The sequence below is a fragment of the Ursus arctos genome, unplaced genomic scaffold, assembly GCF_023065955.2.
Source record: "Ursus arctos isolate Adak ecotype North America unplaced genomic scaffold, UrsArc2.0 scaffold_4, whole genome shotgun sequence".
Classification (NCBI taxonomy): Eukaryota; Metazoa; Chordata; class Mammalia; order Carnivora; family Ursidae; genus Ursus; species Ursus arctos.
This window is the reverse complement of record NW_026623056.1, coordinates 49,990,388-50,003,207: the sequence shown is the minus strand read 5'-3', so window position 1 is coordinate 50,003,207 and position 12,820 is coordinate 49,990,388. Positions and strand designations below refer to the sequence as shown.

The 12,820-nt window shown below is 36.8% G+C and overlaps 2 protein-coding genes across 23 annotated transcripts in view; one reads left to right on the top strand and one right to left on the bottom strand.

Annotated features, from left to right (window-relative positions):
* CMSS1 (cms1 ribosomal small subunit homolog) overlaps nucleotides 1–12,820 on the top strand; it is a 382,651-nt gene that overhangs the window by 30,137 nt on the left and 339,694 nt on the right. The gene's annotated exons all lie outside the window — the stretch shown is intronic.
* Nucleotides 1–12,820, bottom strand: part of FILIP1L (filamin A interacting protein 1 like) — a 291,835-nt gene that overhangs the window by 24,178 nt on the left and 254,837 nt on the right. The gene's annotated exons all lie outside the window — the stretch shown is intronic.

Here is a 12,820-nt window from a genome sequence, read left to right as displayed (position 1 = left end):
GCCAGGAATCACTCACCTCACATATATCTTTATCCCCATGGTGACTGGCAGTTGAATGAGGGGAACTGAGAGGCATCTGAAGGGGTTTAGAGTTTTCATAACATACTGCAAGAGCACAGGATTTGATAGGAGAGAGTTTATTGATTAGTGTCAGATGCTAGAAATGATGGAGGAAAAACTATCAGGAACATAATAGTTCCCTTATAAATGAAGATTCTATTATAATGTTAGTTTTTTCTTTTACGTTTTAAATTTGTTGGCATAACAGGATGTCATTTTACATGTAATATAAATGATCTCTTCCACACACTTTTCTCCTCAGCAGTGAGGTCATAGTTTTAAATTTGTGGCACTCTTAATTACATTGGGAATGGGCTGATTATAGAGGATGTAATTACAGCTTTGCAGTATTGTTATACAGAAGCTAAAATAGAATGGAATCCCTGGAGTACTGAACTAAAGGACATGTCATGGGTGAAAAGTTTGTTTTCTGATCAAGCATAGACAGTTTATAATGTTTTACTATATCTTTTCTATGAATTAATTATCCAATGCATGTCTTTAATTCTTGCCATTAAACTTTATTTTTGAAAGTTGTTTAAGGATTTGTAAGGACATTTTAGAAGGAAACTAATTTGGAAGAGTCTTCTTGGAAAAGTCTTTCTTGAGATCCTAATCTGCTCTTTTCCTTAATTATGCTACATAAGAGGAACATGTCTAAAATAATTGTATGATGTAAGATTTCCCTTTTTTTTTTTTTTTTTTTTTTGTGGGGAGGATCCACTTTTATTTTTTCATTTAGAGAACCTGACAGGAGGCTGGTCTGAGGGCTGCAGCCTGTGAAATTCTAAAGAAGCTGAGCTGGATGCTGGGGTGAGGTTGATGATGATCTCGTCTACAGTCTTGGGAAGAGGCTTGCCCATGGCTTCTGGCCCTTTCCCACTCCCTATTTGAGACACCTGAGAAGAGAAAGATGGTGTCTCCTTCCTGAATGGTCATGAGACTTCACAACCCACTGGTAGATATGTCCACAGGCAAACTGCTTTGTGGTGAAATAGTTACAGAAACTTTGGCAAAGTGCTTCTTCCTCCCGCTTTAGCATTAGAATCATATTTAACAATGCGCTGAGCATAACTGCAGTGAAATATTTTCCCCTTTTTACATCACAGTTCTTAGAGTTTTATTAGAGAACAGTTTCACAAAAACTTTTCAGGATTTGTTTGCAACTTATTAAATAATACCATGTGCTATTTCATTTTCAGAAGGACATATATTTTCTTAGGATATAAAAAAGGGAAGATTATTTTGCAGTGAAATGAAAAAAGCATAAAAATAGAATGGTGATTAGTGAATCGTGGCAGAGCTGTAACTGGCAAAAAAAGACTGTGAAGAAGTTTAAATTGTTTCCATTGTGTTCATTGTTTTTGGCAGTAAGCATGATGCATCTTTTTCATCATGGTTGCAAGGTCATGTATCTTTGATGGTTTCTGGAAATCAGCTGGCATCCCCTTCTGTTCCCAAGCCCCAATACTACAAGGGAGGCACATAAAACTGATAATTTGAGTACATTTGCTCTCAGCAATTCCTTGCTACTTGTTTCCTAACAACTTGCTATTTCCCTGCCAGTCCCATAAGCACACCATAAGTCAACAGGCTAGTCAGGTAAGGCCTGTCAGGGAGGAAAATAGGAGTTTATATGCAGAAAAGAGTCATACTCCCAACCATCAACTCAGGAGCTTAGGGCCAGCAACCAGTGAGAACTGAGGATAGGAGAAAGGCCCTGACAGAACCTTCTCAGAGCCAGTTGGGTGCTGTAATGCTGTTACACACTGTGTATGTTTGTGTGTGTGTGTGTGTGTGTGTGTGTGTGTGTGTGTGTGTGTGTGTGAAAGAGAGAGAGAGAGAGAGAGAGAGAGAGAGAGAAGGAAGCTGATTAATACTACTGAATTGGAATTAGCACTTTTGGTATAGTCAAAGGGCTTACCCTAAATCATTCACTATTTCTTGCCTTGTATCAAGAAGGTTGAGTTTGAGGTTAGTTTATGGACTTGAAGAAAGGCATTTCTATGGAAAGTTAGCAGGTCCTTATAGGATTTGAAGCTGCAAGCCTGGCTCATACACAGTGCCCTAAATAAGGAAACTGATTGTCATACTGCTAATTACTAATGCAGGGATTTGTGTATGTGTGTGTGTGTGTGTGTGTGTGTGTGTGTGTGTGTGTCTTTTCTTTTTTCAAATGTATATGAATGCTTTCAGCAAATATTTGCCGTTAATTGTATTTTAGTCATTTGAGGTCCACGATCATGTATCCAAAACTTTTGAAGCTGAGTGTCTTCAAACTTACAGTTTTTCAAATTTTAGAAAGGCAGTAAGGAGCATATGTCATATATAACAGCTCCAGCAAGGCCTGTGGCACCACCTCCTAAGCAAACCTCTAAATACTTCTGCAGTGAACCATGTGAATAGTTATGCTAAGTGGGATAATTAAAATAATGAATAGCTTCACCTCTGTTCAGGCTTTGCTGCTAGATGATGAGTTCAGAGAAGAAGTTCAGCCACAGTTTGGAAAAGAATATTGCATAGTTCTTAGATTTTTTAAATTGCAGACAAGGGATTGTGGATGTGGAAAATGAAGGTATAGACTGTTGGTATCTTTTGGTAAGGAGGGTATGGAATTGAGGGTCTATGCCTGCTTTCTTCTTCAGTTGGATTGGGTTTTAAATGAAATAGTACCTTAATTTTCTGTCTCCATTATTTTTCTTTGCTTAGTAACAGGTTTTAGGCAGTGATGCTGACTGATCTTATAGGCTAATACAGATTGTCATTGACTGGGTTTGCTAGCAAAAGCACATAAATTATTTTGACAGCTTTTAACCAGGGTATATATAGTCTTGAAACTGCATAGACCTTGAGATGCAGAATGCCCAGATACAAAATTCATCCCCTCAGGGCTGTGTAGTCAAATTATTGTTCCTTTTTTCATGAATAGATCCAATTAACACACCTTTATATAGGGATGTTTGCATAATCTGTGCTAGGGGTTTCTCTAACCTCAGCACTATTGGCGTTTTGAGTCAAATGATTCTTTGTTGTGGGTGGCTGTGCTGTGCATTGTAAGATGTTGAGCAGCATCTTTGGTGTCAGCTCACTAGGTGCCAGTTGCAGCCCTCCTCTCCCCATTTGTGACAAACAAAAATGTCTCTAGACATTTGTTGCCCAGTGACTGGGGCATGAAATCACCCCTAGTTGAGAACAGTGAGTGTGTGTGCTTATGGACATTTATATTTTCAGTCTATCATTAGAGTCAGACTCTCCATCATTTTGCCTTACTCAGCTTTAGTTAAGCAGGTACATCTGAAAGTTCCCACCTGAGTTACACGTAATACCTGGTGATTATATCTTCCCTGCAAATGGCCGTTCTTTACCAGTGCTTCTCAGTTTAAGGTGCATTTGAATCACCTAGGAATCTTGTTAAATTTCAGCTGCCAATTCAGTAGATGGGGATGGGCCTCAAATTTTGCATTATATGAAGCTCCCTGGTGATGCCAGGACTGACTATGGGTAGCAAGGCTTTATTATTTACATGTTCTGCAAAAACAGTATTATGACTGAATATTAATTCAGCCAGTTATTCATTATTGATTATATCCCAATTTGTGGACATAGCTTCTACTCCTGACCTACAGGGCCATCCAGTTTTTTCACAGAGAACATCAGGTAGGAGACCAAGACTAAATTAGCTAAAACTTGTCCACACTACTGGAAAAAATGACTCAAGATACATATCACAGGTAGTGTATGAGTAGCTGAATTTTCACCTAAAAAGGGCAGTAAATAATTTGAGTTCCAGTTTGTGATTTTCCTGACCCAGCCCAAAGCTTTATATGCAGGAGACTATACTATAACCACCATTCTTTTTTAGTGTCGATGAGGTACTGCCAAGCACTGAAGTAAGTCTGCATCTGTTGGCTCTAATTCACATGGTAAACTTATAGGTTTTGGGATTATAATCTCTATTTTACAGCCATGAAAATTGAAGCTCAGAAAGGTCAGGAAGGTGCAAAGCCCAATGCCACACTGCCTCTCCAGCAAAGAACACAAACTATTACAATACTCAACCTGGTCTACACACAGTGTTTTTTTCAAGAAACATTCTCTGTGTTGGAGAAACTATCAACCTAAAGAAAAATTCTCTTAATCAGTGTGCTTGCATTCTTTTTAGTTCATATCTCATAGAGCAGCAGTTTCCAAATGTTTGCTCTTCAGTCTCCTAAAATAATTTTACTAAATTGTACAACTAGTTTGTTCATATAAAGAGTAGTCATAGCACTTCCTTTAGCAAATATTATCTACCTTTTCTCAGCTTGTTGAGATATAATTGACAAAACTGTAAGATATATAAATTAAACAACATGATGATTTGATATATATATATATATATATATATATATATATATATATATATATGAATTGTGAAAAGATTCCCACCAAGTTAACATATCCGTCACCTCACATATTCACCTTTTGTGTGTGCGAGAATGCTGAAGTTCTACTCTCTTAGCACATTTCACTTATACAATACAGGATTATCAACTGTAGTCACCATGTTATATATTAGATCCACAGACCTTACTCATCTTTAACTGAAAGTTTGTACCCTTTTTCCATCCTCTTCCTGTTTCCTGCCCCACCCCCACCCCGGCAACCACCTCTCTGCTTTCTATTTACATAAAGATCAGCCTTTTCTTTTTTTTCTTTGATCCCACATATAAGTGATACCATGCAGTATTTGTCTTTGTCTGTCTGGCTTATTTCACTTAACATAATGCCCCCGGGTTCTCTGTGTTGTTGCAAATAGCAGGATTTCCTTCTTTTTTAAGGCTGAATAATATTCCATCATATATATATGATATACATATCATATATATATATATCACATCACATTTTCTTTATTCATCTGTTGTAGACATTTCAGTTGCTTCCATACTTTGCCTATTGTGAATAATGCTGCAGTGAACATGAGAGTTGAGCTATCTCTTCAGGGATAGTGATTTCATTACCTTTGGATATATACCGAGAAGTGGGATTGCTAGATCATATGGTAGTTTTTAAAGATTTCTTGAAGAACCTCCATATTGTGTTCCATAGTGACTGTACCCATTTACATTCCCACCAACAGTGTACAGGAGTTCCCTTTTCTTCACATCCTTGCTAATATTTGTTACCTCTTGTCTTTTTGACAGTAGATAAGATGTGAGGTGATATTTCATTGTGGTTTGCATTTTCATTTCCCTGATGACTAGTGATGTCAAGCACCTTTTCAGGTACCTGTTAGCCATATGTATGTCTTCTTTGGGAAAATGTCTATTCAGGTTCTTTGCCCATTTTTTTAATTTATTTGGTTTTGTGCTATTGAGTTGTAGGAGTTCCTTATGTATTTTGGATATTAACCCCTTATAGGATATATCATTTGCAAGTATATTCTCCTATTCCATAGGTTACCTTTTTGTTTTGTTGACAGTTTCCTTGCTGTGTAGAAGCTTTTTAGTTTGATGGCGTTTCATTGTTTATTTTTGCTTTTTCTTCCCTTGCCTGAGGAGATATATCTAGAAAAATATTTTATGGCTGATATCAGAGAAATTACTACCCATGTTTTCTTCTAGGAGTTTTATGGTTTCATATCTCACATTTAGGTCTTTAATCCATTTTGAGTTCATTTTTGTGTATGGTGTAAGAGAACGGTCCAGTTTTCCCAGCACCATTTATTGAAGAGACTGCCTTTTCTCCATTGTGTATTTTGCCTCCTTTGTCATAGATTAATTGACCATATAAGTATAGGGTTTTTTCTTGGCCTATTCTGTTCCACTGATATGCCTGTCTGTTTTTGTGCCCGTGCCATACTGTTTTGATTACTACAGCTTTGTAGTAGATCTTGGAATCTGGGATTGTGATACCCCCAACTCTGTTATTTCTCAAGATTGCTTTGGCTATTCAGGGTCTTATGTGGCTCCATACAAATTGTGGTATTATTTGTTCTAGTTCTGTGAAAAATGTTGGTATTGTGATAGGGATTGCATTAAATCTGTAGATTGTTGTTAGTAGTAAGGACTTTGTAATAATATTGGTTCTTCCAATCCATAAGCACGAATATCTCTTTCCTTTTTTTGTGTCATCTTCTATTTCTCCCGTTAATCTTTTATAGTTTTGGAGTACAGGTCTTTTATCTCCTTTGCTTTTGGCATAAAATTCAAAAAGCATTGCTAAGACAGGGGAGGAGATTACCCACTATGTTTTCTTCTAGGAGTTTTATAGTTTCAGGTCTTACGCCCAAATCTTTAATCCATTTCCAGTTGATTTTTGTGTGTAATGTAAGATAGTGGTCCAGTTTAATCTTTTATATGTGAATATAGAGTTTCTTCAGAACCATTTATTGAAGAGATCCTTTCCCTACTGTATATTCTTGGCTCCTTTGTTGAAAATTAATTGGCCATATTGGGATTTTTGGGGGGGGGGCTCTCTTTTCTGTTCCGTAGATCTCTGTGTCTGCTTTTTATGCAAACACTATACTGTTTTGATTGCTGTAGCTTTGTGATATAGTTTGAAATCAAGGATGATGATGCCCCCAGCTTTGTTTTTCTTTCTCAAGATAGCTTTGGCTATTCAGGGTCTTTTGTGCTTACATATGTATTTTAGGATTGTTTTTTGTATTTCTGTGAAAAATGCCATAGGGATTTTGATAGAGATTACACTGAATCTGTAGATTGCTTTGGAAAGTATTATTCATTCTTCCAATCTGTGAACATGGAATATCTTTCTGTTTATTCCCATTTATTTATTTCGATGTCTTCTTCAGTTTATTTAATCAGTGTTTCACAGTTTTCACTGTGCAGATCTTTTACCTCCTTGGTTAAACTTATTTCTAAGTATTTTATTTGTTTTGCTGTTATTGTAAAATGGGACTGTTTTTCTTAATTCGTCTTTCTGATAGTTTGTTCTAAAAAGATTGTTAAAAACTAAGTGCCTCTTCACACATTTTAAAGCTGCCATCTACAAATTTCTAATCGAGGTTTAAATAACTGCAGAAGATATATATTAATATTTGCTATATAATCTAAAAGTCACCATTGGAAAACCAGTCACCTAAATCAGACATTCGGGGATAGTCTGACTTCATTTTTCAACTTAAGTAAATGTGTAAATACGTATCTCTTTGGCAATCATTTCACTCCTAAAAGAGATGAGGCACAACAGCTTGCCCTGAGTTGTTCCCAGATGAAGAAACAAGCACTGCTTCCTCCAGTGGTTCTGAAGCTGTTGCTGCTCTGCTCTCGTGGGACTCTCTCAGGAGTAAGTCTTTCTATAGTTGTCCCTTTGTCTGTGCTGTGCTCCAGAGAAGTTTCCATCCCAGGAAGATGCATTTGGTAAAATTTTAAGTTGGAAGACTGTTTTGAAAGGATTGTTGCAGAACTGAGAGCACAAGCACTTTTTCTGGCAGATCAGTTTTGGAAAGTATATTTGTGTGAATTGTGGATGTAGACGTTGATTCCTTTAAAGTTTTCCATGCTTATACTGCTGGAAAGTCTTTGTGTACCTTCGGGGTAGGTGTACCCCAGTCTGAAGACTATTGTCTTAGGGCACTTACATTCATGTTCACATACTGATAGCACAGGATTATAGGAATATTCACTGAATCCTGTCCAATAAAAACAGGTTGTGGAAGCTGGTTTTATGGACACAAATTGAGGTAGTTAAATCCAAACTAGCTTAAAGCAATGTCTTATTACAGCTTTTCTATTATGGCTTAGAACTGTTATAACTTACTGTGGTTTATCACTATTATTATGTGCAGTACCAGTTCCTTGTTTTTTCAAAAATATCACATCTGTCATCTTGAATGTTCTTTGGTACTAACCATAAGGCTGGTTCTTTATTACAAATTATACATTCAGAGGGTCTTTTTAGTTTTTATTTACATACACATATGTCAGCATACATGTGTGACTATATTTTATCTCCCCTGTGTGAGGCATTGAGTGTTAGGAATATTGATCATATAACACATATGAAACAGATGGTTTGTCTAAATGTTCTAATGCCAGTCATACCCATAATAATTCGTAATTTTCACCACTTTTTGATTTTGTCTTATTTATGTGCATTACAGTGAACCCTACTAAAATATAAGCTTCTTAATAATCGGGCACATATCTGATTCATTTGTTTCTTCTACAAATATGTCTACCACAAAGCCTTTACATGTGGAGGGTATCAAATGTTTTATTTGTTTACCAAAATGAGTGGTTTTTGAATGAAGGAAGGAATGAACAAATATACTTTCCTGTGGAAAATACTGTAGCATTGTCCTGAATAATTTTTATTCTTTCTTTAAAAGAAGATGCTCTAGTGTTTATTATGTGCATGGTTTTAACTTTTTAAGAAAATGAGGTGTAAATGGTTTTCCCATTGGTGTTTTCCAAGTACATTATTGGACTTTAGAAAGAATTGAGCCTCCTTCAGATTCCTACATTAGAACTATATGTGCTTGCTTGTTTGAGAAGAGAAATTGGTGGTAAATGTCCACCCTAGCCCCTCACTCTCCTTTGGTTATTTCATCTCTGCAAACAAAGGAGGAGTTCTTTTATTTTTTCCTTACAGTCCAGAGCTCTACCAGACAAAATATGTTTATTACACAAGCAATGTTAATCAGCAACAGCAAATGAAATTAGAAAGGAAATATTCATCTATAATCTGGCCACCCTAATACATCAATTATATTTCTACTTTTCCAGATTCTTCTCCAGTTTTTCTGACACCTGGCCCATATAAATAAATGTAGGGTCATTATCAAGCAATAAAACCAATTCCACAAGCCATTAATGGCATTGTGTTGTTTCTCTTAGCTGTAGAAATCAATATGTAAAGTAGGGAACAACTTCAGAGTCTGCTTACCTTCTCATCTGTCATTTTTAGGAGACACGTACTCGAGTCACTGTATTTATTATTTGGATCTTGAATTTAAATTTTTGATGTTATGTATATGATAAGACTTTTTCGTTTAATTTGCAAACAACAAAGGACTATAGTTCATACTGGGGCTATATTGAGATGAACAGGGGAGGGTTCTTTCCTGTTCTCAAAACATTTGTAGGCTGTTGGGAAAGAATGAGCAGGTAGTTCCAGTGCAATTCAGTAAAGATTCCAGGGCAATAGTTCTCAAACTTTTTGGTCTCATGACTCATTTATACTTTTAAAAATTATTGATGACTCTAAAGAGCTTTTGATTATATGATTTATATCTATCAATATTAATTGTATTAGAAACCCAGACTAAGATTTTGTTAATGTTTGTGTATTTATTCATTAAAAATAATAAGCCATTGTATACCAACATGTTTTATGAAAAATAACTTTTTCAAACCAAAAAACTAGTGGGAAGAGTTGCATTGTTTCCTGTTTCTGCAAATTCCAGTCTCTGGCTTAACTGAGGACAGCTGGTCTCAATTCTTTTTCACATATTCTATAAGCTGTCAGAACAGTGACCTCACAACACGTCATGTAGCCTCTAGAGAACTCCTTGTACTCTTGTAAGAGAATGAGAGTGAAAAAGGTACTGTTACTATAAAAATAACTTTGAACTTGCAGAGCTCTTGAAAGGGACCACACTTTGAGGACCATTTCTCTCGAGGACAGACAGTTGAAGCATAAATGACAAATATGTCTTTCTCTGGAAAAGCATCTAGTTTGGGCTGTCAGCTTCTGCAGTGAGTGAGCTCTTTATTTCATCCAGATTCACTGACCTAATCACTGCTCCAGTGTTTCCATCATTAATAAAATTAGTTGTTTGTTCCCTACCTTGGATTGGTAAAAGATCTCTGCCTTTAATATCTCTTTCCCAGTTCTTAGAAAAATCCTAAATGACAAAACTGTCTCCATAAGACATTTGTGTTTTGTTTGAAACCATAATTTGAAATAAGGTCATGGAAACCACTGAATTGCCTGGTTTTTAAAATGCATCATCCACAGTGCTGTGCAGACCAGCTGACATTTAATTCATTTCAGATCTTTATGAAGCAGTTACAGTGATCACCTACCATGTGCAAGGTACTGTGCTTGTTATTTGTCAGTTTCCGTTTTTCTGTCAAAACCTGGAAACCTGTATACTTGCATAGCTCTGGTCATAACTTATAATAATTTCCCATCAACAAACACATAGTGTGATGATAGCAAATTCTGTTTGGTCTTTTCTTAAGATATATGAAACATTGGACCTTTCATTCTAGTCCTAAGTGTGTAACTTCACTTTGATGGGCTTCAGTTTCTATATTTGCTTTTATTCTCCCAGAACTAGTTTAATACATTATGTTTTCTTCCCGACTTAACATGTTAATCACTAAAGCAGAAACTACATACATCACACTGTTTTATTCATTTTCGTATCTGCTCTAACGGCTGGACTTTGATAGTGTGGTTATGATTATATTCCACCATATCTTTTAGCAATTCTTATCTAATATATAATTTTAATTGTTGCATTGCATTGATAGCAGCTACATTCATAGTTAAATAACCCCAGAGCTCTAAGCAGTTTGCAGAGTAATTATATGCGAGTTTTGGAAAGCTTCCTTAGGTTGAGATAGGTTCTTGATAATCAGGCCTATAATTTACGTTTCTTTGGTCTACTCCCTTTTTCAATGGGACTTTTCACTGTTTAGTCTGATTTTTAGGAGCACTCATAAAACTATCTATGACCAGTCTTTTGTGCTGCTTCCTTTTATTTCTCTCACAAGTCAAAGGTTTTTTAAAAATTACAGCTACAGCATACCATAGTTATAATGTAATGCTCAATTCATTTGACTTGGTCAGCAAGATCTAGAAGAACAGTAACACTTTTTTTGGCATCTGCTAGCTGAATATGAGTGTACATCTGTGTCTGCTTTATGTCCTTGTTATTGAAGATCCTGTCATCATCATTGAGATCATTTAGAGACACCATAAATGGGTCCAGATCCAGCAAGCTGGATACTACTTTCCTTCATTGTGAAACAAGAATTGGGGCATGAAGTGACAGAGGAGGTTTTAGCTGGTGTCAGAGGAATATATTGTAAAAATGGTGCACCGTGATTCAGGACTTTGCATTATCTGAACAACTTTTTTTTGGATCCCCAGGGATTAGAGGAAGTGAAATAATAAGATGCAAATAGTCAAATGACCTATTATAAGGAGCTTGTGAGCTTTTAGCAGAAAATCAGGATCCTTACAGAAGCCAGTGAAACCCTCAAATTGGACAGAGGTACAGGGGTTGGAGCAAATCTCACTCTTTCTTAAAAACAGGAAAAAACCAAAAAAATTGAGTGAGACTGAGTGTCTCCTAGAAAGAAAAATTGCTGAAAGGTGTGGTTTCAGAACCAGAAAAAGGCCACTTTGAGAGCTCACAGGCACAGAGCTTGGGGAGTAAGGGCACAAGGAGAATATTTTCATTTTGAGACCATAGAATCTGGGCTAGAAAAGACTCCACACCCAGTCAAAGGGCCAGGTGGAGACTTGGAAAGGTGCTCAGTTTAGGCCTGGGAGAGGAAATAGGAACATGGAGGTGATGGTAAGGACAGCACATGTAAATCTGTACTAGGATAATTACTTAGAACCTGAGTTATGTGTTGTCTCTTCAGTGCTATATTGGAAGTTAAGGAGCTTTCTAGAAAGAACCATTGGATAATGGATGTTCACTTAATACCACTAGTCTTCTGCCTCTCCATCCCCCATTTTAATTATTCATATTAAAAAATATCTACTCAAATGGATTTTTCCCTTTGCTTTGCATATATTATAGCTAGAAAGGAGCTTTTAAAAAACCAATTACTGTGAATACACTGCTACACTAAAGAGCCTATTCTTTTTGTGTTCTTACCCCCTCACATACTCTGAATGAGGTTCTTAATTATTGAAAAAGATCCCTCAGATCAGTATTTTAACACTTTCTCTTTTTCAGACTTTTTATTTTGATTGCTTCTGTGCCAAAAACAAAACAAAACAAATACACACACACAAACTTAGCCTGTCTTTCATCAGATTGAGACTTCAGGTCCTTGGCTGACTGAGTTTTAGGTGGGCATCTCCCTGATCTTTTTAGGCCCACCTGGGCCAACCATAGCCATGATGCCTTCCCCTTGCTGCCTTGTCTCTCTCTCTAGAGAGAAGCATTCAAAAAACTATCCAGCATGTGATGCCTTTATTCCTGAGACTGCTTTGTCTGGGACACAGCATACAGAGCTGCCTTTAAGTTTAAGCTGGCGATGGTGGTGATAATATTGGGCTTGTTCTCAGGTTCCTAACACTTTAATTGTTTATCATTCTTTCCAATCCTTCCTCCCTCTTTCTGTGGTTGATTTTGTACTCTTTCTGATTTGTGTTCTTCTGTATCTTATCCTTTTGCGCTAAGGTAGCCTTCTTTAGAATAGCGCTGATGTCCTCCTTACTGCCCCAGCAGTAGATGGCAGTAAACACTGCAGGTAGGTGAGTGGCAAGGGACAGGCAGAATACCTGACAGGGAGCAAGTGTACTTGCCAACAATGCAGCACCAATGGAAAAGAGGCAATAGAAGGGAGGTAGGGTAGTGCTGGGGGAGAAATTCAGATTCTGGGGTTCAATTTTCAAGCCAGAGTTGAATCTTGGCTTTCCTGCTTCTATCTAGTATGACTGAGCAAGCAATTTAACTTCTACGAGTCTCACTTTCTTCATCTGTAGAATGGGGATAATACTGGAGACTCCCTCATAATAGTGTTGTTCTGAGGATTAAGTAAAACAATCCATATAAAAGCTCCTA